At 47.1% G+C, this 23,954-nt stretch overlaps 2 protein-coding genes across 8 annotated transcripts in view; both read left to right on the forward strand.

Annotated features, from left to right (window-relative positions):
* The window catches only part of LOC147007759 (dynein axonemal heavy chain 17-like), a 552,046-nt gene that overhangs the window by 186,724 nt on the left and 341,368 nt on the right, over nucleotides 1-23,954 (forward strand). The window lies entirely within an intron of this gene.
* Nucleotides 1-23,954, forward strand: part of LOC147007760 (uncharacterized) — a 132,314-nt gene that overhangs the window by 22,449 nt on the left and 85,911 nt on the right. The window lies entirely within an intron of this gene.

A 23,954-nucleotide genomic window follows, 5' to 3' on the forward strand; every position in this document is an offset into this window, starting at 1 on the left:
GGATCCAGATCCAGCCTATCAGTGGAATGCAAAAATGAAATGCCTTAGTATTGTGGTTTGATTGGTTTTAATTGTTCAGGATAATCGTGTTGATCTCTGGTCCCTCTTTCATGAGGTTTGTGCTTTTGTGAAACCTCAACATTTCTTTGTAGAACACCATCCTTCTCAACGAGGTCGACTTTCATCTCCACCTGGTCAGAACTTGAACAGAGACGTCATTTTAATGGGGTGTCTTCCAACCAAACAAGGTATGCCCACTGATCTCCATACCAACTGGATAGGTTGCCAACCATTTACTTCTTCATCAAATAGAGCGAATCGCTCAACATCAATGCCCGACCTCACTCCAGCTCTTGTGGCTGGATGGAAGCAAATCCTCGCAGCAATGTTCCAACATCGAGTGAAAGCCTTCCCAGAAGAGTGGACGCTGTTATAGGAGCAAAAGGGGGGACCAACTCCATATTAATGTCCATGATTTTCGAATGAGATGTTGGACGAGCAGGTGTCCACATACCTTTGGCCATGCAGTGTACGTCACATCATCAGAGAAGCAAAGCAGTCGAGCAGACCATCTGTCAATTCACAGTCCAGCACGACCAATGTTTTTTGTCGCCAACATGTGGTCAGTGCTTGGTGGTCAGTTTGAAGGGTGAAGTGATGTCCACAGAGGTATGTACTCCACTTTTCCACTCCAGACACAGGCTGGAGCTTCCTTCTCAACTGTCGAGTATTTCTTTTCAGCAGGAGACAATGTGTGGGATGCGAAGGACACTCAGATCCCACACAAAAAATCCCATTCACAGACAGGTGAGCATGGACACAGCATCATACTGATTTATACCCACTCGTTATCCCATAAAAATCCCATAGAGTAGAGAGAGCATGGACACAGCAGTGTACTGGTTTATACCGGCTCGTTATCCCATAAAAATCCCATACAGGGTCGAGCGAGTATGGACACAGCATCACACTGGTTTATACCCACTCGTTATCCCATAAAAATCCCACACAGAGGAGAGTGAACATGGACACAGCATCGTCCTGGTTTATACCCACTCGTTATCCCATAAAAATCCCACAGAGAGTCGAGAGAGAATGGACACAGCATCGTAATGGTTTATACCCACTCGTTATCCCACAAAAATCCCATACAGGGTAGAGCGACTATGGACACAGCCTCACACTGGTTTATACCCACTCGTTATCCCATGAAAATCCCAGACAGAGGAGAGCGAGTATGCACACAGCATCGTACTGGTTTGTACCCACTCGTTATCCCATAAAAATCCCATACGGAGTAGAGAGAGCATGGACACAGCATCATACTGGTTTATACCCACTCGTTATCCCACAAAAATCCCATACAGGGAAGAGCGACTATGGACACAGCATCACACTGGTTTATACCCACTCGTTATCCCATGAAAATCCCAGACAGAGGAGAGCGAGTATGCACACAACATCGTACTGGTTTGTACCCACTCGTTATCCCATAAAAATCCCATACGAAGTAGAGAGAGCATGGACACAGCATCGTACTGGTTTATACCCACTCGTTATCCCATAAAAAATCCCACACAGGGTGGAGAGAGCATGGACACAGCATCGTACTGGTTTATACCCACTCGTTATCCCACAAAAATCCCATACGGAGTAGAGAGAGCATGGACACAGCATCGTACTGGTTTATACCCACTCGTTATCCCATAAAAATCCCATACAGAGTAGAGAGAGCATGCACACAGCATCGTACTGGTTTGTTCCCACTCGTTATCCCATAAAAATCCCATGCAGAGTAGAGAGAGCATGGACACAGCATCGTACTGGTTTATACCCACTCGTTATCCCATAAAAATCCCATGCAGAGTAGAGAGAGCATGGACACAGCATCGTACTGGTTTATACCCACTCGTTATCCCACAAAAATCCTATACAGAATCGAGAGAGCATGGACACAACATCGTACTGGTGTATACCCACTCGTTATCCCATAAAAATCCCATGCAGACGAGAGAGAGCATGGACACAGCATCGTTCTGGTTTATACCGATTCTTTTTCCCACAAAAATCCCATACAGCGTAGAGGGAGTACAGACACAGCATCGTACTGGTTTATACCCACTCGTTATCCCATAAAAATCCCATACAGACGAGAGAGAGAGCATGGACACAGCATCGTACTGGTTTATACACACTCGTTATCCCATAAAATCCCATACAGGGTAGAGCGACTATGGACACAGCATCACACTGGTTTATACCCACTCGTTATCCCATGAAAATCCCAGACAGAGGAGAGCGAGTATGCACACAGCATCGTACTGGTTTGTACCCACTCGTTATCCCATAAAAATCCCATACAGAGTAGAGAGAGCATGGACACAGCATCGTACTGGTTTATACCCACTCGTTATCCCATAAAAATCCCACACAGAGTAGAGAGAGCATGGACACAGCATCGTACTGGTTTATACCCACTCGTTATCCCACAAAAATCCCATACAGAATAGAGAGAGCATGGACACAGCATCGTACTGGTTTATACCCACTCGTTATCCCATAAAAATCCCATACAGAATAGAGAGCATGGACACAGCATCGTACTGGTTTGTACCCACTCGTTATCCCATAAAAATCCCACACAGAGTAGAGAGAGCATGGACACAGCATCGTACTGGTTTATACCCACTCGTTATCCCACAAAAATCCCATACAGAATAGAGAGAGCATGGACACAACATCGTACTGGTTTATGCACACTTGTTATCCCATAAAAATCCCATACAGAGTTGAGAGAACATGGACACAGCATCGTACTGGTTTATACCCACTCGTTATCCCATAAAAATCCCATACAGAGTAGAGAGAGCATGGACACAGCATCGTACTAGTTTATACCCACTCGTTATCCCATAAAAATCCCATACAGAGTAGAGAGAGCATGGACACAGCATCGTACTGGTTTATACCCACTCGTTATCCCATAAAAATCCCATACAGAGTAGAGAGAGCATGGACACAGCATCGTACTGGTTTATACCCACTCGTTATCCCATAAAAATCCCATACAGAGTAGAGAGAGCATGGACACAGCATCGTACTGGTTTATACCCACTCGTTATCCCATAAAAATCCCATACAGAGTAGAGAGAGCATGGACACAGCATCGTACTGGTTTATACCCACTCGTTATCCCACAAAAATCCCATACAGAGTAGAGGGAGTACGGACACAGCATCGTACTGGTTTATATCCACTCGTTATCCCATAAAAATCCCATACAGATGAGAGAGAGCATGGACACAACATCGTACTGGTTTGTACCCACTCGTTATCCCATAAAAATCCCATACGAAGTAGAGAGAGCATGGACACAGCATCGTACTGGTTTATACCCACTCGTTATCCCATAAAAATTCCATACAGGGTAGAGCGACTATGGACACAGCATCACACTGGTTTATACCCACTCGTTATCCCATGAAAATCCCAGACAGAGGAGAGGGAGTATGCACACAGCATCGTACTGGTTTGTTCCCACTCGTTATCCCATAAAAATCCCATGCAGAGTAGAGAGAGCATGGACACAGCATTGTACTGGTTTATACCCAATCGTTATCCCATAAAAATCCCATGCAGAGTAGAGAGAGCATGGACACAGCATCGTACTGGTTTATACCCACTCGTTATCCCACAAAAATCCTATACAGACGAGAGAGAGCATGGACACAACATCGTACTGGTGTATACCCACTCGTTATCCCATAAAAATCCCATACAAAGCAGAGAGAGCATGGACACAGCATCGTACTGGTTTATACACACTCGTTATCCCATAAAAATCCCATGCAGACGAGAGAGAGCATGGACACAGCATCGTTCTGGTTTATACCGATTCTTTTTCCCACAAAAATCCCATACAGCGAAGAGGGAGTACAGACACAGCATCGTACTGGTTTATACCCACTCGTTATCCCATAAAAATCCCATACAGACGAGAGAGAGCATGGACACAGCATCGTACTGGTTTATACACACTCGTTATCCCATAAAAATCCCATACAGAGTAGAGAGAACATGGACACAGCATCATACTGGTTTATACCCACTCGTTATCCCATAAAATCCCATACAGGGTAGAGCGACGATGGACACAGCATCACACTGGTTTATAACCACTCGTTATCCCATAAAAGTCCCATGCAGAGTCGAGAGAGCATGGACACAGCATCGTACTGGTTTATACCCACTCGTTATCCCATAAAAATCCCATACAGAGTCGAGAGAGCATGGACACAGCATCGTACTGGTTTATACCCACTCGTTATCCCATAAAAATCCCATGCAGAGTAGAGAGAGCATGGACACAGCATCGTACTGGTTTATACCCACTCGTTATCCCACAAAAATCCTATACAGAATCGAGAGAGCATGGACACAACATCGTACTGGTGTATACCCACTCGTTATCCCATAAAAATCCCATGCAGACGAGAGAGAGCATGGACACAGCATCGTTCTGGTTTATACCGATTCTTTTTCCCACAAAAATCCCATACAGCGTAGAGGGAGTACAGACACAGCATCGTACTGGTTTATACCCACTCGTTATCCCATAAAAATCCCATACAGACGAGAGAGAGCATGGACACAGCATCGTACTGGTTTATACACACTCGTTATCCCATAAAAATCCCATACAGAGTCGAGAGAACATGGACACAGCATCATACTGGTTTATACCCACTCGTTATCCCATAAAATCCCATACAGGGTAGAGCGACGATAGACACAGCATCACACTGGTTTATAACCACTCGTTATCCCATAAAAATCCCACAGAGAGTCGAGAGAGAATGGACACAGCATCGTAATGGTTTATACCCACAAAAATCTCACACAGGGTAGAGCGAGTATGGACACAGCATCGTACTGGTTTATACCCACTCGTTATCCCACAAAAATCCCATACAGGGTAGAGCGACTATGGACACAGCCTCACACTGGTTTATACCCACTCGTTATCCCATGAAAATCCCAGACAGAGGAGAGTGAGTAAGCACACAGCATCGTACTGCTTTGTACCCACTCGTTATCCCATAAAAATCCCATACGGAGTAGAGAGAGCATGGACACAGCATCATACTGGTTTATACCCACTCGTTATCCCACAAAAATCCCATACAGGGAAGAGCGACTATGGACACAGCATCACACTGGTTTATACCCACTCGTTATCCCATGAAAATCCCAGACAGAGGAGAGCGAGTATGCACACAACATCGTACTGGTTTGTACCCACTCGTTATCCCATAAAAATCCCATACGGAGTAGAGAGAGCATGGACACAGCATCGTACTGGTTTATACCCACTCGTTATCCCATAAAAATTCCATACAGGGTAGAGCGACTATGGACACAGCATCACACTGGTTTATACCCACTCGTTATCCCATGAAAATCCCAGACAGAGGAGAGGGAGTATGCACACAGCATCGTACTGGTTTGTTCCCACTCGTTATCCCATAAAAATCCCATGCAGAGTAGAGAGAGCATGGACACAGCATCGTACTGGTTTATACCCACTCGTTATCCCACAAAAATCCTATACAGAATCGAGAGAGCATGGACACAACATCGTACTGGTGTATACCCACTCGTTATCCCATAAAAATCCCATACAAAGCAGAGAGAGCATGGACACAGCATCGTACTGGTTTATACACACTCGTTATCCCATAAAAATCCCATGCAGACGAGAGAGAGCATGGACACAGCATCGTTCTGGTTTATACCGATTCTTTTTCCCACAAAAATCCCATACAGCGTAGAGGGAGTACAGACACAGCATCGTACTGGTTTATACCCACTCGTTATCCCATAAAAATCCCATACAGACGAGAGAGAGCATGGACACAGCATCGTACTGGTTTATACACACTCGTTATCCCATAAAAATCCCATACAGAGTAGAGAGAACATGGACACAGCATCATACTGGTTTATACCCACTCGTTATCCCATAAAATCCCATCCAGGGTAGAGCGACGATGGACACAGCATCACACTGGTTTATAACCACTCGTTATCCCATAAAAGTCCCATGCAGAGTCGAGAGAGCATGGACACAGCATCGTACTGGTTTATACCCACTCGTTATCCCATAAAAATCCCATACAGAGTCGAGAGAGCATGGACACAGCATCGTACTGGTTTATACCCACTCGTTATCCCATAAAAATCCCATGCAGAGTAGAGAGAGCATGGACACAGCATCGTACTCGTTTATACCCACTCGTTATCCCACAAAAATCCCATACGGAGTAGACAGAGCATGGACACAGCATCGTACTGGTGTATACCCACTCGTTATCCCATAAAAATCCCATACAAAGCAGAGAGAGCATGGACACAACATCGTACTGGTGTATACCCACTCGTTATCCCATAAAAATCCCATACAAAGCAGAGAGAGCATGGACACAGCATCGTTCTGGTTTATACCGATTCTTTTTCCCACAAAAATCCCATACAGAGTAGAGGGAGTACGGACACAGCATCGTACTGGTTTATATCCACTCGTTATCCCATAAAAATCCCATGCAGACGAGAGAGAGAGCATGGACACAGCATCGTACTTGTTTATACACACTCGTTATCCCATAAAAATCCCATGCAGACGAGAGAGAGCATGGACACAGCATCGTACTGGTTTATACCCACTCGTTATCCCATAAAAATCCCATTCAGAGTAGAGAGAACATGGACACAGCATCGTACTGGTTTATACCCACTCGTTATCCCATAAAAATCCCATACAGGGAAGAGCGACTATGGACACAGCATCGTACTGGTTTATACCCACTCGTTATCCCATAAAAGTCCAAGACAGAGGAGAGCGAGTATGCACACTGCATCGTACTGGTTTATACCTACTCGTTATCCCATAAAAATCCCATACAGAGTAGAGAGAGCATGGACACAGCATCGTACTGGTTTATACCCACTCGTTATCCCACAAAAATCCCAGACAGAATAGAGAGAGCATGGACACAACATCGTTCTGGTTTATACCTACTCGTTTTCCCACAAAAATCCCATACAGAGTCGAGGGAGTAAGGACACAGCATCGTACTGGTTTATACCCACTCGTTATCCCATAAAAATCCCATGCAGAGTAGAGAGAGCATGGACACAGCATCGTACTAGTTTATACCCACTCGTTATCCCATAAAAATCCCATACAGGGTCGAGGGAGGATGGACACAGCATCGTACTGGTTTATACCCACTCGTTATCCCATAAAAAATCCCATATAGAGTGGAGTGAGTAATGACACACCATCATACTGGTTTATACCCACTCGTTATCCCATAAAAAATCCCATATAGAGTGGAGTGAGTAATGACACACCATCATACTGGTTTATACCCACTCGTTATCCCACAAAAATCCCATACAGAGTAGAACATTGAAAGAACATCTTGGGATCTCTTCTCTTCTCGTCTCAGGTTACCAATTAGTTTTACAACATTAACCCGAATCATCGTGTTTGAACCACAAATCCCAAAACATTTTTTCTCCATCTTCCTGTGTTATCGACGAGATGGGAATCATTGCTGGAATGCGTGGGATTTACCAACTTGTTGATGGATTCCACCAACCAATCCATCACCCTCGTTACTCATTGAAGGTTTAACTCGTAAAGCGGAGGAATTCGAACTTAACTCCATGAACCATCGAGCATCATTGATCAGCAGATGGCGAACGAGGTCCTCAAACATTTCCACATGAGAATGGGGACCCTTCCTCTGAAGAACATGAAGAAGAGTCTTTGTACATCATGGGAGATGTCGAAAGAAAAGCTTTCACCCACAACGACCTGCCAGGGTGAGTCAAACTTCTCGTCCATCGCCTCCTTCCATGAATCGGGAAGCAAACTGGGGAAGGGAGGGACAGGAACACGAAGGTCTCGGGTGAATCAACTGTGCAGTTTCACTCACATCACAAGAAGTCGACATTGAAGGTGCTCAACTAATCTCTTGATAGGGGTAACCAAGGTAACCAGGTAATCTGTTTATGACAGACATGAAAATAATGTATATACTGTGTTTCTATCTAAATTCCAGCAGTGTGTGTGTGTGTGTGTGTGTGTGTGTGTGTGTGTGTGTGTGTCTGTGTCTGTGTCTGTGTCTGTGTCTGTGTCTGTGTCTGTGTCTGTGTCTGTGTCTGTGTCTGTGTCTGTGTCTGTGTCTGTGTCTGTGTCTGTGTCTGTGTCTGTGTCTGTGTCTGTGTCTGTGTCTGTGTCTGTGTCTGTGTCTGTGTCTGTGTCTGTGTCTGTGTCTGTGTCTGTGTCTGTGTCTGTGTCTGTGTCTGTGTCTGTGTCTGTGTCTGTGTCTGTGTCTGTGTCTGTGTCTGTGTGTGTGTCTGTGTCTGTGTCTGTGTCTGTGTCTGTGTCTGTGTCTGTGTCTGTGTCTGTGTCTGTGTCTGTGTCTGTGTCTGTGTCTGTGTCTGTGTCTGTGTCTGTGTCTGTGTGTGTGTGTGTGTGACCGTGACCGCTGTTTCTCGACAACCACTGGTCCGATCTAATTGAAACTTGCCAGGTATATTGCTGGGGACCTGAGGATGTGCCTTTTCAAGGTTTGATATTAATCGGACAAGTGGTTCCGAAGTTTTGGCCATTTACTTGCCAAACCAATGACAGGACACGGTGCTATGACGTCACAATTGACGTCACAATTGTTATTTTTTTTTTGACGTACGGGCACGCACAAGTACATATAAATATTAAAAGATGGAGGTGAGGTGCCACCTCGTTGTTTGTTGGATATTTCTCGCAGGCAGTGATGCACAAGTTCCTTGGTCTTCATCCTCATCTCCTCAGTCATTTCCGATTGCTGTGTTATGGATTGGGGGGGGGGTGGTGGTGTGCAGTTGTGAGCAACAAATCATTTTACTCTCCGTCTCTCGGTATATTTACTCCCCTCTCGGGCCATTTTGTACTCTGTGAGTGTGTAAGACGAGGAGAAGGTTCGAGGTCAGAATTCCCGTTCTCTCCTCACACGGACAAAGGAGAAATCCTGAGTGATTTTATCATCGCGTTTCTCCTGATCACCTTCTTCCGCCATTTCTTGTTATTCCTTGTCACCGCCGTCGCCATGGACACGGACGAGCTTCCTGTCCGCTCATTTGTTGTCAACGCCGTCGCCATTCCTCAGATCTCTCATGTGTGCCCGGCTGTTCTGCGCTTCCCTCTCCCACCACTCTTGTCTCAGGCTGCCTTTGTTAGATGTTCTGTGCGTTCGTCCTTATATGAGCCTCGACAATATATTCCCAAAAATAGATAGTTCAGGTCGCAGAGAGCCGCAGGTCGCGCAGCCCGGAGTCCGCGCGATGGCTCAAGTGCCGCAGGGACGAGGGCGCGCACTGCAGCACGGTCGCACCGGGAGCGAAGGGGCACCGCAGTACAGTCGCACCGGGAGCGAAGGGGCACCGCAGCATGGTCGCACCTGGAGCGAAGGGGCTTTCCGCGGCTGCTGGGGGTGTGGGGGTCCGCACCTGCGACAAATGTGCCCGTATAAGAACACCGTGTGTTTGCATTGTCACAAGGTGGGACATTTGAAGCGTGTGTGTCGGATGGCGGGGGCCTCCATTGGGGTCTAGGATAACGAGGTGCGGGAGGACCCCAGTGACCTGGAGATCGGCCTGCAACCGGGGCATGACGATGCCGGCGAGCCGGAGCAGGAGATGCAACCACGGTTGAGTCTGTTTTCCGTTGGTTCGGAGATGACGACGCCTTTCACGGTTGAGGTCGAAGTGAATAGCCAACCGACTGTGTTTTGCGTGGATACCGGGGCTGCAGTGTCGGTCATGGATGAGCAGGTGGCTCGTGGTCTTCGCGGTATTCGCCTGGTCAAGACGGCCTTGTCGTTATACACGTACACCGGTGAAGCGATTGCACCGCTTGCGAGGGCCAACGTCGGAATGCGCTACCGAGATCGACGCGCCCGGCTCTCGGTGTTCGTTGTACGAGGGGAGGGGCCCCCCCTTTTGGGTCGGGACTGGCTGGCGCACCTCGGACTGGATCTCCGGTTCGTACCTCCAGATGTGCCAGTGCTCTCTTCGAGGCCTTCGTCGAGTACCGAGGGCGATGCTCTGGCGGCGGGGGCCGCGTCGATGCAGCGGGAGCGACCGTTCGTTGCTGCCGGCGGCAGTGATGTGCGGTTCGGGAGCGGCGAGAGCCGTATCAGCTCTCGCGATGAGTTCCCGCGCTTCGGCAGTGTTCGTGAGGCAATGCGCGTCGGTGTTGTTCAGGCAGCTTCAACAGGTTGCGGTGAGCCCGTGGCGCTAAAGGGAGTCGCGAGTCACAACATCGAGTCGACAACCAAGAAACGGACTCGTGATGTGGGTTGTGGGTTGTTGTTCATGGCATATGTGTTTTTCCTTGCTCTAATGATTCAGTTTAACGTTGTTGAAATAAATGCCAGCAGTTCTCGTGTGAAAGTGGATTTGGCGGGGATCAGTCAATGGAGTTGGTGTTATGATCAATGTGATGTGGGGGCGAATAAAGAAGGTTTATTGGCCTCCAGTTGCCCCAGGCCGCAGGTAGTTGCTTTGTCATGTGCTGGGGGTTTATCAAAAAAGCGCGCTGTACGGAAAAGTGAGTTTGCGATGCTTCGAGTGATGTTCGTAGTGATGTATAACTAGCCTATGATTGCAGTGTGGTTAAAATGGAGTTGCTCCTGTCTAGCTGCCGTGTGGGTCTCAGAGGTCGACTCGGAACCAAGACTGGTGCCCTGGTCGGCGTTACCCCACCTCTGGTTGCGAGCGCAGCTCTCTGTGTTCGCTCAAGGCCGTTTGGACGGGCGTTGGCGTCTCAACTGATTGTGGTGCGTGAGTTGTTTTGGAGCATTAAATGCGTACAGCCAGCGGCGCTGTTCAGTGCCCCCGGCCAAGGTCGATCAAGGCTGGCGCCACGGCTTCCAGACAGCGGGCTTCCGGCCTCGGAATGTTTATCTACGTCGGGTCTGCCTGGGGGGAGTGGGCCGGAGGCGTTTGATGGTGCCGGGGGAGGTTGGCTCGAAAGGTCGTCACGACCTCGGCGAGGGCCATGTCAGCATGGGCCGCCTGGGGGCGTTTTTGCTGCGTAGTGTTGCTGTGCTTCTCATTTTGCTGCTTCATATCGGTAACGCGGTCAGAATTTGGTGGGGGCTTTGTGCACCTCCGTCTTTGGAACCTGGCCTTTGCTGCTCCACTCGCTCGCATCGACACATTATATGATGTTTTGTGCTGTTATACTTCGCTGTTTTCATTTTTGGTGCCTTGTTTATGTCGAGGTTTATGTTTATGCTTATGATGCTGGTGATCATTTAATAATCATACTTTTAGCAGGGAGGAGTGTGGTGTAGTCTGCGGGCCAACGGGGAGGCGCATGATGATGATGCATGATGGGCGTGATGATGGGAGGAGTGGTCGTGGTGGTCATCGTATCTGCAAGGGATATAAGGTGTGCGCGCCGCCTGAGGCGTCGTAGTAATGCTGGAGCCGTCCGGCTCGTGAGTGTGCCGAATACGCAATAAAGGAGAGCCGCGGGCAGAGTACGCTCGTGCTTGTGCACCACAGCCCGGCTCGACTGTTCCTCCGCATCGTGTCTGCCTGCGAAGCATCTTCCATTTCAGTACATGACATAATCTTCCTTTAAATTTGTTGTTGTGTGTTGTTCCTCAATCAGCATCGAAAAAGGTTATGATGAATAGCCCATTAACGCTCCGCCTCTCCTCGCTCCCTCAGTGCGCAGCTCGGTCGGGATCTATACACCGCCTGAATGGAGTTTTTTTCTCTTTTTTTCAATTTTAATGTATTTCGAACAAACACAAACCGTTTATATTTTGTACTCAGACAAAGATTGGTATTGCCGCTAGTAAACTGAATGCTCTTCCATTCTCGTAGTGCTTATACACCGCCTCGGCATTTTTTTGGCGTCGGATCGTATCGCCATCGAGGAGGGCCGTGCGCATGCGCAGAAAACTGTGTGAGCACAGGCTCCGCCCCTTGTACAAGTTGAATCTCGGGGGTTGAATCTCGATGGTATTTTACACGTTGTGTTTGTTGTGCGTTTTCCTGAATCATGGCGGCGTCGGATCTGATCGTCCTGATTGTGATGTTACCTGTGGGTAAGGCACGTGTCACGTGGTGTTTTATATTTAATAATATAAAATAATAATAAATTGTACTTTTTCATGTTATGTCCGTGTGTGTGTGTACGTTTGTGTGTGTACGTGTGTGTATGAGTGTGTACGCGTATGTGTGGGTTTGTGTACGTGTGTGTATGAGTGTGTACGCGTACGTGTGTATGTGTGGTTTGTGTGTGTACGCGTGTGTATGTGTTTGTGTGTGTGTGCACACGTGTGTGTATGTGTGTGTGTATGTGTGTGTGCAGAACGCCTCGGTGAAGTGTGCTTACCCACACCATTGTACTTTTTCTGCATATGGACACCCCCCCCACCCCCTGTCCTCTGCACTCACCCACCCCCTGTCCACTGCACTCATGCCCACCCCCTGTCCACTGAACTCACCCACCGCCTTGTCCACTGCACTCACCCACCGCCTTGTCCACTGCACTCAGCCACCGCCTGTCCACTGCACTCACCTACCCCCTGCCCACTGCACTGACCCACTCCCTATCCGCCGCACTCATGCCCACCCCCAGTCCACGGAGGTCCCCCACCGCCTTGTCCACTGCACTCCCCCACCCCCTGCCCACTGCACTCATGCCCACCCCTGTCCACTGCACTCACCCACCCCCTGCCCACTGAACTCACCCACCCCCTGCCCACTGCACTCATGCCCACCCCCTGTCCACTGCACTCACCCACCCCCTGCCCACTGCACTCACCCACCCCCTGCCCACTGAACTCACACACCCCCTGCCCACTGCACTCATGCCCACCCCCTCACCACTGCACTCACCCCCCCTCTGTCCACTGCACTCACCCACCCCCTTTCCACTGCACTCACCCACCCCTGTCGACTGCACTCTCCCACCCCCTGCCCACTGAACTCACACACCTCCTGTCCAATGCACTCATGCCCACCCCCTGTCCAATGCACTCACCCACCCCCTGCCCACTGCCCTCATGCCCACCCCCTGTCCACTGCACTCACCCACCCCCTGTCCACTGCACTCACCCACCCCCTGTCCACTGCACTCACCCACCCCCTGTCCACTGCACTCATGCCCACCTGTCCACTGCACTCACCACCCTGGTACCACGTGCTCCATGGGTCAAATGAGCCCATCCTGTCTCCCAATTCCACGTGTACCCTCGTGTACATGGAGCGAACTGAATCTTTGTACTTTGGGTGATCCGAGGAACACATGAGATCGAGGAGAGACAGATGTACGGGATGGAAGAGTGGGTGATCTGGGCGGTGGGGGGGGTGAGTGAGATGAAAGAGTGGGTGATCTGGGCGGTGGGGGGGGGGGTGAGTGAGATGAAAGAGTGGGCACAGATGCCAACCCTCCCGATTTCATCGGGAGGCTTCCGAAAATTCACCCAAACTCCCGCCCTTACGATCACTATCCTTATCCTCCCGAAATTTTGATATTTTTGCACTGTTCACTAATCAGAATGTACTAGTATGAGAATTGAATGAAAAGCATCGTCTGCTACGTATAGCATGTGGTAACTCCATAACGTTCGCTGCTACCAAATTGTACGTAAAAAATTGCAAATTCAAATGAGGAGCAGCGAAACATTGGGTCTGGATCTCGCTTATGCGATCATGCACTGAGATTTAGTGCATGCGGTATGTGTGCAATACAGTGCATGCGGTATGTATGCACAGTGTATATGCATGCGATACGCTCACTGCATGCAGCTGGGCCCCGTACCAGCCCGGCGGTCGCGACCACCGTGCGGTGTTTAACAGCCGCTAGAGTTCTACGAGTCGCGCTGCAGCTGTGGAACATCGACTTCGAAGTTACCGATGCTTCAAGCCCTCGATGTTGATTACGAAATGGCAGAAAAGAAGCTTACGAAGACCAAGAAATGGTCTCAGAAGTACAAGACCGAATACAGTCTCCAATACCCGTGTATTCGAAAGTCTGAAAGAGGAATTCATCATGCATATTGTACAGTATGCAGCGTTAATATTTCAGTTGAGCACGGAGGTCGCGATGATATTCGGAAGCACGTTGGAAGCAAACGGCACACAGACATTGCAAAGGAGAGATCTTCGAGCACGAGTACCGGTACACTTCTGAATTATTTCACCAAACAAGGGACAAGCGAGGAGTGAAGGAGTCAAAGGAGTGAAAGCACTGCAAGAACTCTGTGATGCCCCGACACACAAGATTCTGAAGCATGTCGCAACAAGGTGGCTGTCCCTTGGTCAGTGCCTAGACAGGCTGATTGAACAGTGGGAGCCACTTCGCCTCTTCTTCAAAGAAGAAGTACGAAGAAAAATGCAACCAACTGTAGCCAAGACTCTAACAACGAGCAAGAAGGACGGCACTGTATCTACTGCCAGTACTGGCACTGCAGGATCAAGCACTAGTGGAGCAGCATTCACCACTACCACTGCAGTATCTGCTGCGAAGAAGACAGCAGGGACAGCACCAAAACCAATGCTGAGAGCAGGTAGCATCACCGGCCCTTCATCACGTTCATCTACAAAGCAGATCCCTTCAGAGTCGAGAAAGACTGTGATAGTCCCATCTACAGGCAAAGAAGGACCCAAGTTAAGTTCTGCTTTTGCCAAATCACTTGATAGAAGCTCAGCAAAACCTTCGAATCAGAGGTCTTCTTCCTTGGCTGCACCTACCTCAAGCTCTCTCCTCAAACGTAAAATTGGATCTGGTACTACGAGTCTGACCTCTTCTGCTGGCAGTAAACGCAAGTGTGATCGCCCTGCGGCTAAGTGTACTACGAGTTCTACAACTAAAAGCGCATCTTCCTCAAACACGGTGCAGGAATCTAGAGAAAAACGTGTCAACAGGATGTTCTTGTCTCCACAAACAAAACTCTATTGTTTCTTCCTTCGATATGCGAACAAGCTTTTTGAGAAGGGGAATCTTCTGCTCCAAAGAGACGAACCCTGTATTCATCTCCTGCACGGAGAATTGAATGGTCTTCTGAAAGATATCTTCGTACGGTTTTTGAAACCATCGGTGTCATCGGTTGCTCTGGTAAATGTACCCTTCTCTGACAGAAATCATCAGAAGAATGATGAGGACCTCATGATTGGGAACGATGCCAAACTGTATATAAGGGAACAAAGGAGTCTCAAGAAATCCACCTTCACTCTGAGTGAGTCAGACATCCAAGGTTTCTTCAGTGCAGTTCGCTCATATTATGTGAAAGCCTGCAATTACATCTTCAAAACCTGGCCGCTAGATGATGAATTAGCCAAGCATGCTCAGGTGCTGGATGTTAAGCTACACCAAGAAGTGGGGTTTGACTGTGTGGAGTTTTTCATCAAGAAATTCCCCTGTCTGTTCAGTGGCGGTGATAGTGACATAGACAGTCTTGAGAGTGAATTCGCTCACTACCAGGCAGACGCCTCCATAGCTACAATTGCTACTGAGACAGTGAGAGTGGATGAGCAGTGGCATCGGATTTCACAGCTCACAGATCCCTGCACTGGTGCCAAGAAGTATCCTAATTTGAGCAAAGTGATGAAGGGAATCTTGGTCATTCCTCATTCGAACGCATCATGTGAGCGGGCACTCAGTCTTGTACGGAAGAATCATACTGAATTTCGTCCCAATTTGAGTGTCAAAACCCTGGAAGCTCTCTTAATTGAAAAACTAGCTCATAGCACCCCTTGCTACCAGAGAGAATACAGCAAAGACATAATCAGAAGGGCTAAAAGAGCCACACAGCTGTCACTCAGCAAAGCTGCCATGGAAAAAGCAAGCAGCAGTAGTACCAGCCAGTAAGGTAAGAAAAATATTGCTTCTTTTGTGCTTTTTGTTAATCTTTGATTGTCCCCTAACTTACTAATATTAACATACATGTAACATTAAAAAGTGCACAATTTTCCCCTTTTTTTGTTCAAAAAGTGGGAATTCTTAACATGTTAAATGCTCCAAAATAGGGCTCAGAGGGCACGAGAGAGCGTCTAGAACCCCAGAGCTTCCAGGGCCCTAAGGCGGGCCCTGGACCCCGCCGCAAGGGTCGAGCGCTCCGCGCTCGAGATGTGCGCTTCACGCACATTATTTGGTGTCGGTTGCAAATCCTCCCTAATTCTGATTTCCAAAAGTTGGCATCTCTGCATGTCGTATACATGGTCGAGGCTCATGGAAGAGCTGGAGCACAGTGGAATGGGGGGAAACACCAACAACAGTGAGAGTGAGAAGGACGCGTGGGGAGAACAAGGTCAAACATGACAACAAGAGGAAGGGGGGAAAGTGGGGGAAAACGTAAAAAAAGAACAAACCAACTGACGAACAAAAATAAGAGAGGGAGAAGGGGGTTAAAAAAAATCACAACCTGGGAAAGGTCAGCACACTATTAACAATACACTGGGGCTCATTTCACCGACCTCGGAAGGATGACAGGCTGAGTCAACCCCACCTGGTGTTAATTCAGCGGAAAAACATGTCTTGAATTCAGGACCCGAGGATCCCAAACCACCACCCGAACCGGGAAGCCAACACCAGACGTGTGACAGCTCGGTTGCCGGGTCACTATCATTTAGTTGGGGCACGACTTTGCCACTGATGCAGTGCCCCTCAGCCAGTACAATTAGTACTCATTTCGCCGACCTCAGAAGGCTGACGGGCTGAGTCAACCCCACCTGGCGTTAATTCAGCAGCAAATATGGCTGAAACTCAGGACCCTAAGACCCCAAGCCAGCAGCTGCCACCCGAACCACGAAGCCAACACCAGGCTTACATCGATTTATTAATTATTTATTTTCGTTCTCATCGGGGAAATATCTCGGGGACCTTTTGGGCTCGGAAACTGATATTTGGAGCCCACAATGAACATGCTATTTGGCGATTTAAACGGAATTTTTGATTTATCGATTAATCAATTAATCGATTAATTTTTATTCATTTTTCGATTAATTGCCTACTTTTCAAAAAGTTACAGATTTGGATGAATGTTACAGCGGTGACGGTGTACTTTGAATGAACCTAAACGTGTTTAAGGAAATTCCAGCCTGCCCTATTTAGTTGGTGTTTGGGATATATGGGGAAATGTACGTTTTGATCTTCACTTTGTCTTGAAAGAATAATTTACACACTGAAAAATCACATTGTGATGGAACCATTGCTGTCTGCAGGTATAAAATGGAATCAACTCAAGATGGTTTCAAACAAGGTGAAGAATGCAGGACAACTCGCAGCTACGGAGTTATTAGCCAAGAAACCAACAAAGAGAAGCAGGTTATGGCACTTTTGCTTTGAATTTTTGAATTCGAGCACAAAGCAGCCTGTTGTTAGATCTCAGAACCGCAAAGGACAACAAAATTGACGTGACCACCACCACCTCTGCCACCCATCCCTGATCTAGTATGCATCATCGGATGGGAATAAATTATGAGTTCGGCCACGCAGGGAGAATCTTTTCTGGAAGAGTAATGAAACTGCTGATGCAGTGCCCCAAGCAGATTATGGCAATAATTTGGCAAAGTGTTGGTGATGACTTATCCCATCTTCGTCAAAATACCATGGGACCTCAACGTCCACCAACTTATCTTAGCAGATGTGTTCCCACCTTATGGTATATCTGAGGGCCGGCTTGCTTTGCGATGAAATTGATTCTGCTTGTGAAGCATCAATCCGACAGTTTATAATCTGGTCAGGAATTGAACCCAGGTCGAGACAACTTAAAGGTGAGTACGCTGCACCGTATTGTCAGGACAACCGGACCAGTAAGTTTGTCAACAAATTGTATAATCGATATCTTAGACTGATACCATTTGGCAGATTTCTGCTTTTCACCTCCAAATTGCTCGACATTTTGATAATTTTTTTCCCCACTGATGCAACATGATATCAGCCAGGTTCTTGATGCGAGATTAAAACATTAAAAACGACGTAGAAGGGCACTCGGTAGAGCGCATACCTGTGCTACGTAATGTCTAATCCATGAAAACATATCGGGACCAATACATTTTTGAAACATCAGGCGAGATATCATTTTTGGCCCAATCAATGGTGAAGAAATACTTCAAAAATTAAATAAATCTTGTATTCGGATTCGGATTCGGATCTTCACCAAAATTGAATCAATTCGTCCTTGTCACCCAATGTGTCCCAGTTTCGTCCGAATCTATCCACAACTTTTTGAGATATTGTGATATTCATCAATTTCGCCAGATCTCTCAATGGTGAACAATCAATTAAAAATTAAATAATTATTGTATGCGGATTCTTATTCGGATCTTCACCAAGATTGAATCAATTCGTCCTTGTCACCTAATGTGTCCAAGTTTCGTCCGAATCTATCCACAACTTTTTGAGATATTTTGATATTCATCAATTTTGCCAGATCTCTCAATGGTGAACAATCAATTAAAAAATAAAATTATTTGTATGCTGATTTATATTCGGATCTTCACCAAAATTGAATCAATTCTTCCTCGTCACACATCCAATGTGTCCACCAAATTTTGTCTGAATCCGTCCACAACTTTTTGAGATATGCTGTATTTCGTTTTTTAGTCCGATCTCTCAATGGTGAAGGATCACGTAAAAAAAATCCCAGTGTTTCATTCACACCTTCGGTGGGTCGAGATAACTAGAATATGAGATTTTAATTTTTTTATTAGTAATAAATATATATATTTTTTATTTACTGTCCAGGTTCTTCCATTTTCATTGTCCTGTCCTGCAATAAATATTCGTGTATTCCTTATGCTGTGTGAGCGAGTTCTTGACACTCTTTCCAAAACCAACTGATTCAGTTTAATTGATAACCCCTGGAGGAATGAAACTGGTTTAATGACTTCTCTCTGGGTGTTATCAGAGAACCACCTCAGCACCGTCCAGTCTGGCATTTCACTCAAGCCAACTTGCAGGGTCTCCGAGCAGCCATCAAATTTCTACACTGGTCTCCCATCGCTACTTTCTCCGACATCAACTCATCCTGGGAATTCTTTCAAAGAAGCTTGCTCTCCCTCATGTACAGATTTATCTCCTCTCGTCTTCAGTTGTCCGACCCTTCCTCCCGCCCATGGTTCATTGAAGCTTGTGGCCAGGCTGTTGTCCTGAAACAACTTGCTTATGCCTCGTGGAAAGCAAACCCAACTGAGGGTAATCTCAGCTCCATCCATAAAGCTCGTTACAAGTGTGTATCTACCCTCAGGAGAGCCAGAAAACACCATCTTTCCAAGCAAAAGTCTGAACTCTCAAACCTCTCCCTCCTCCAAATCCTGGTGGCATCTAATCAAATCTGTTTGTGGTGGATGTTCCCCCTCCATCCTCTCCCTTACCTCAAATGGCCGCACTGCTGATACCACACGTGAAAAGGCTGAATGCCTAAACCCGGTGTTTGCATCAAAATCTTGTCTGAAACCCATCGCTTTCTCTACCCACCTTACACAGTCGCACCCAACTGTCCCTGGACTTTGTGTCCTTTTCGTCTGACAAAGTGGAGAGATTTCTGTCACACCTCGACATAGATTCTGCAACTGGCCCAGACGGCATCAGCCCACGTGTCTTTAAAACCTGCTGCTCTGCTGTTGCTCACCCTCTCTCTGTTCTATTCACCCTCTCATTTGCTCAAGGTCATCTTCCATCTGCTTGGAAATCAGCAAACATTACTGCCCTGCATAAAAAAGGTGCGAAAACAGATCCCTGAAACTACAGACCAATCAGCCTTCTCCAAATCATCAGTTAGGCTATGAAATCCATCATCGCTTCAGACATTAAATCCTTCCTCTTCTCCAATGGTCTGATTTCCGATCATCAATTTGGTTTCAGACCAGGTCATTCTACCCTGGATATGCTGCTTCTGCTTTCCCAACAATGGATGGAGGTCCTCAATGCCAGACATGAACTCAGAGCCATATCCCGAGACATATTGCATGCTTTTGACATTTTCTGGCACCCTGCTCTGCTCACCAAACTCTCTTCCCATGGTATCCAAGGCCATCTCCACTCATGGCTCGCAGACTTCCTCTCCTGTCGCAGCCGACGTGTGACTCTAAATGGAGTTCTTTCATCCCCTCTTCCTGTCCAGACTGGAGTTCCTCAATTCAGTGTTCTGGGCCCTGTTCTTTTTCTGGTTTTCATCAATGATCTCTCCGACTCTCTGGAAAATCCTCTTTATCTCTTTGCTTATGACTCCACCCTCTCTGAGTGTGAATTGCCTTCATGGTATGAAAGAAATGGTGATATATATATATATATATATATATATATATATATATATATATATATATATATATATATATATATATATATATATATATATATATATCAGTATTTATTTATTATTTCTTGCAGGCTCGATACAAAGCACAAAGAGAGCAAAGAAAGCTTCAAGTTGAACCGGCTATGAAATATCTTTTTGAGGTTCTATCAAAAAGATTGGGAATCGAGCAGACTGCTGTTGAGGAGTTCATTTTGGATAAGCAATGTCAAAACAATATTATTTGTTTTGCTTTATAAAAAAAGTAAGTTTGATTGAAAGATAAACATTTTGTATTTCATTGTGCTGCTACATTTTTGATGTCCATTTCATTTCCAAGTTTCATGTATTTAAAAAGTTTTTTTTTTTTTAAGATATTGTTTAGATTCAACCTCTCATCAATTTCTGCGCAAAGGAAGGTCGAAGAGTTGTGATCTTCTTTTACCAAGAAGCACAACCTCCGGGGATTGGTGAGTTTATCCGTTGGTTAGTTTAAACGGTGAAGTTTTTGCTTGAAATCCTTTGGCAATTGCCGTGTTTGGACAAGCTGTGTCATCAAAACAAAATAATTTTTTTGAAAATAGTCATCAATTTATTGTGCGTGCCTGGGAAAGGTGAATGGGGAAGGTGAGCTTTGCGGTGGGGAAGGGGTTAGCTCGTATACATTGAATCCAATTACACAGATTTATCTTGTTGCTTTATTCACATTTTCCATATCCCATTATTCTGGCTTGCAGCCACGTACAATCTCAAAGGAATAAGTAAATTCTGTGTCGTTTCTATGTGATGCAGTGTCGGTGTTTCATTGTATTTTTTGAAGTCTCTCATCTCTGAGCCGGCTCGTCCAGATTTGAATCTAGGCAGAGTGATAAACTGTCATCCTGGTGTCTTGTAGGCAGGGCGAGTCATCAATGTGTGTGATATCCCTTGGATGGATGTTAAACGAGGTGTTCCATCTGCTCGTATGAGTTGGTGAACTTTAAAGATCTGACGGGTATTCTTCGTGAAGAGTTGGGAAGCTATCGCTCGGTACCCTGGCCAAATTCCTTGAAGTTCTGCTCCATCCACCAGAGGGCACCCCATAACTGCGCTCACAGCAGTGATGCAAATTGCAGACGCATCAGGTCAGGTATGGGAACATGTACAGAAGTAGCATGTCGCTGCGTCCACTTTCGCCGGTACTCCAGCGGCCTCCGTCTGGCCATCCTTCCAGGCAGATGCCTGGCCCATCCCCATCTCCTTGAGATGCCGACCAACCTGCTGAAACCATGAGGATCGTGGTCGGCCCATCGGCCTCCTCCACTCACGAGGCTCCCTCGCTGAGAAAATCTGGTGAGCAGGATCAGCGTCAGGAAAACGAGACACATGTCCAGACAGCCACAGTTGCACATGGACTATGCAGGAAACAAATCTCATCTGAGTCTCTCTTAGCAACCTCTCATCGGATACAAAGTCTGACCAGTGAGAGCATTGGATTCTCCGAAGAGATCTGGTACCGAAGGACTTCACTCTACATCTCAGATCCCTGGTCAGAATTCAAGTTTTACATCCGTAGAGTAAGACTGGAAGTACCAAGGACCTCAGACTCGGACTTTTGTCATCCTGCATCGGTCCCGACAGCACCACACCCCGTGGTACAGTGAATCCATGACTCCCCAGATGTTTCTAAACCTCTCGCTCACAACATGCGGAGACACCAATGTCACTGCCAAGGTAAGTGAATCTCTCTACGACCTCAACATCCTCACCACAAACAGGTACAGACAAGAAAGCAACATCCAAGTTGCCATTGAAAGCCTGACTCTTAGTTTTGACACAGGAAACCCATAATCCCAAAGATTCCGACTCCTCATTCCGCACCTTGAGGACTCCCATCAGGATATGCAATGTCTCCACAATCTTTTGGGATATCCAGTGACTGCATCATCTGAGAAATCAAGGTGAGAGATCTCAAAACTTTCAAACGATGCACCACAGCTTGATCTCTCCGACATCGTCCCCAGAATCCAGTCCATGCAAGCGCTGAAAAGTGTGGGAGCCAATACACACCCCTGAAAAACTCCAGTCACAATTGGAAATAAGTCAGACATGGAACCACCACACCTCACAGCACTCTCAGTACCAGAGTATAGTTCAGAAATAAGATTGCTTAGTTCAGGTGGCCCTCCACGAAGACTGAGAATCCGCAAGAGGGCATCCCGATTCCCAGAATCAAACACTTTGCAGAGATCAAGATAGGCTTCAAGCAGTCCCTGCCAAAACTCTCGTCTGCGTTTGGTGAAGACCCGGAGAGCAAGGACATGGTCAGTCATTGACCTCTTTGGGGTAAAGCCCGACTGGTGTGGGCTCTTGTGCTCAAACAGATGGTGGCGAACACTATCAAGAATTATCCGAGCAAAGACGTTGCAAGGCATTGAGAGCAGCGTCAACCCTCGGTAGTTGGGATCATGCCTGATGACCACCCCTCCCTTTCCTTCGAGGGACAACAAGGCTCCCCTTCCCATCAGTTAGGCTGATGCCTTTGCTCCAAAGAGAACTGCGTGCAACCACATGAGTTCTGCCTTTTCACCAGCATTGAAAAGTTCAGCATGAATGTCACAGATCCCAGGAGCTTTACCCCCTTTCAAGTCGTTCACCACAGCCTGTCTTCCCACAACCTAAGACGGTTCACAGTTGATTGTAGGGTCAGCAATAAGGACAGGAACACCCATGGCATCCAACTCACCAGCTGGTGTATCATCCTGGTGCAGTTGCTCAAAGTAACCGGCCCAGCGGGCCTTCATTTCAGACTCCTCTATCAAGCTCCACCACTCTCTGCTCTAACTGCAGTACACCGAGGGACGGGTTTGGAGGAACGCGATGAAAGAATTCCTTTGCAAGCAGGACGATAATCACCTGACCACAGGTGATGCTCTACCCTCTCACAGATTCCTTACACATAGACCTCCTTGTCCGCCCTCAGCGCACGTACAGTTTTATGCCTCAACTCCCTCAACAGCTCAGCTCCACCATTAGGCCTGGTCCTGCAACTCTGGTCAATGGTATTCATTGTCCCTTGAGAGACAAAGTTCTTCTTCACCCTTCGGTGTGTTCCAAGACATCCACTGGCAACATCAAGGATAGTGTTACTGAAGGCACTCCACAACTCTTCAGGATTCCCTGAAGCACCCAGACCCCCCCCCCAAATCCCTCTCATCCTTGAGCCTGCCAACATCCAGCCTAGGAATGGCAACGTATAAAAATGCACGTACCATTCTCATAGGTACCACGTACCATAGGTACCATTCTCCCAGATTTAAGCTGCAACTTCAGAGTTGCTAAAACAAGCCTGCAGTCGGTTTTGAGGAACTGAGCACTCCGGTAGACCCTCAGTTCTGAATCATCCTCCAACGACCATCAACGAGCATATGGTCAGTGTTCCTTGCCACGTCACCAGAGTTGGAATACCAAGCCCAGTAATGATCCTGTGGGCGCGAAAACCATGAACCAGCCACCCCTAAACAGCCACATGCTGCATATGAAATGTATCAAATGAATGATCATGTCATCTTCAAGCTGAAACACAGCAAGAAGAGGAGTGGGAAA

This window comes from Eptatretus burgeri, chromosome 26 (assembly GCF_056783735.1).
Source record: "Eptatretus burgeri isolate ZD-2024b chromosome 26, Ebu_testis_v1, whole genome shotgun sequence".
In the NCBI taxonomy this organism is placed as follows: Eukaryota; Metazoa; Chordata; class Myxini; order Myxiniformes; family Myxinidae; genus Eptatretus; species Eptatretus burgeri.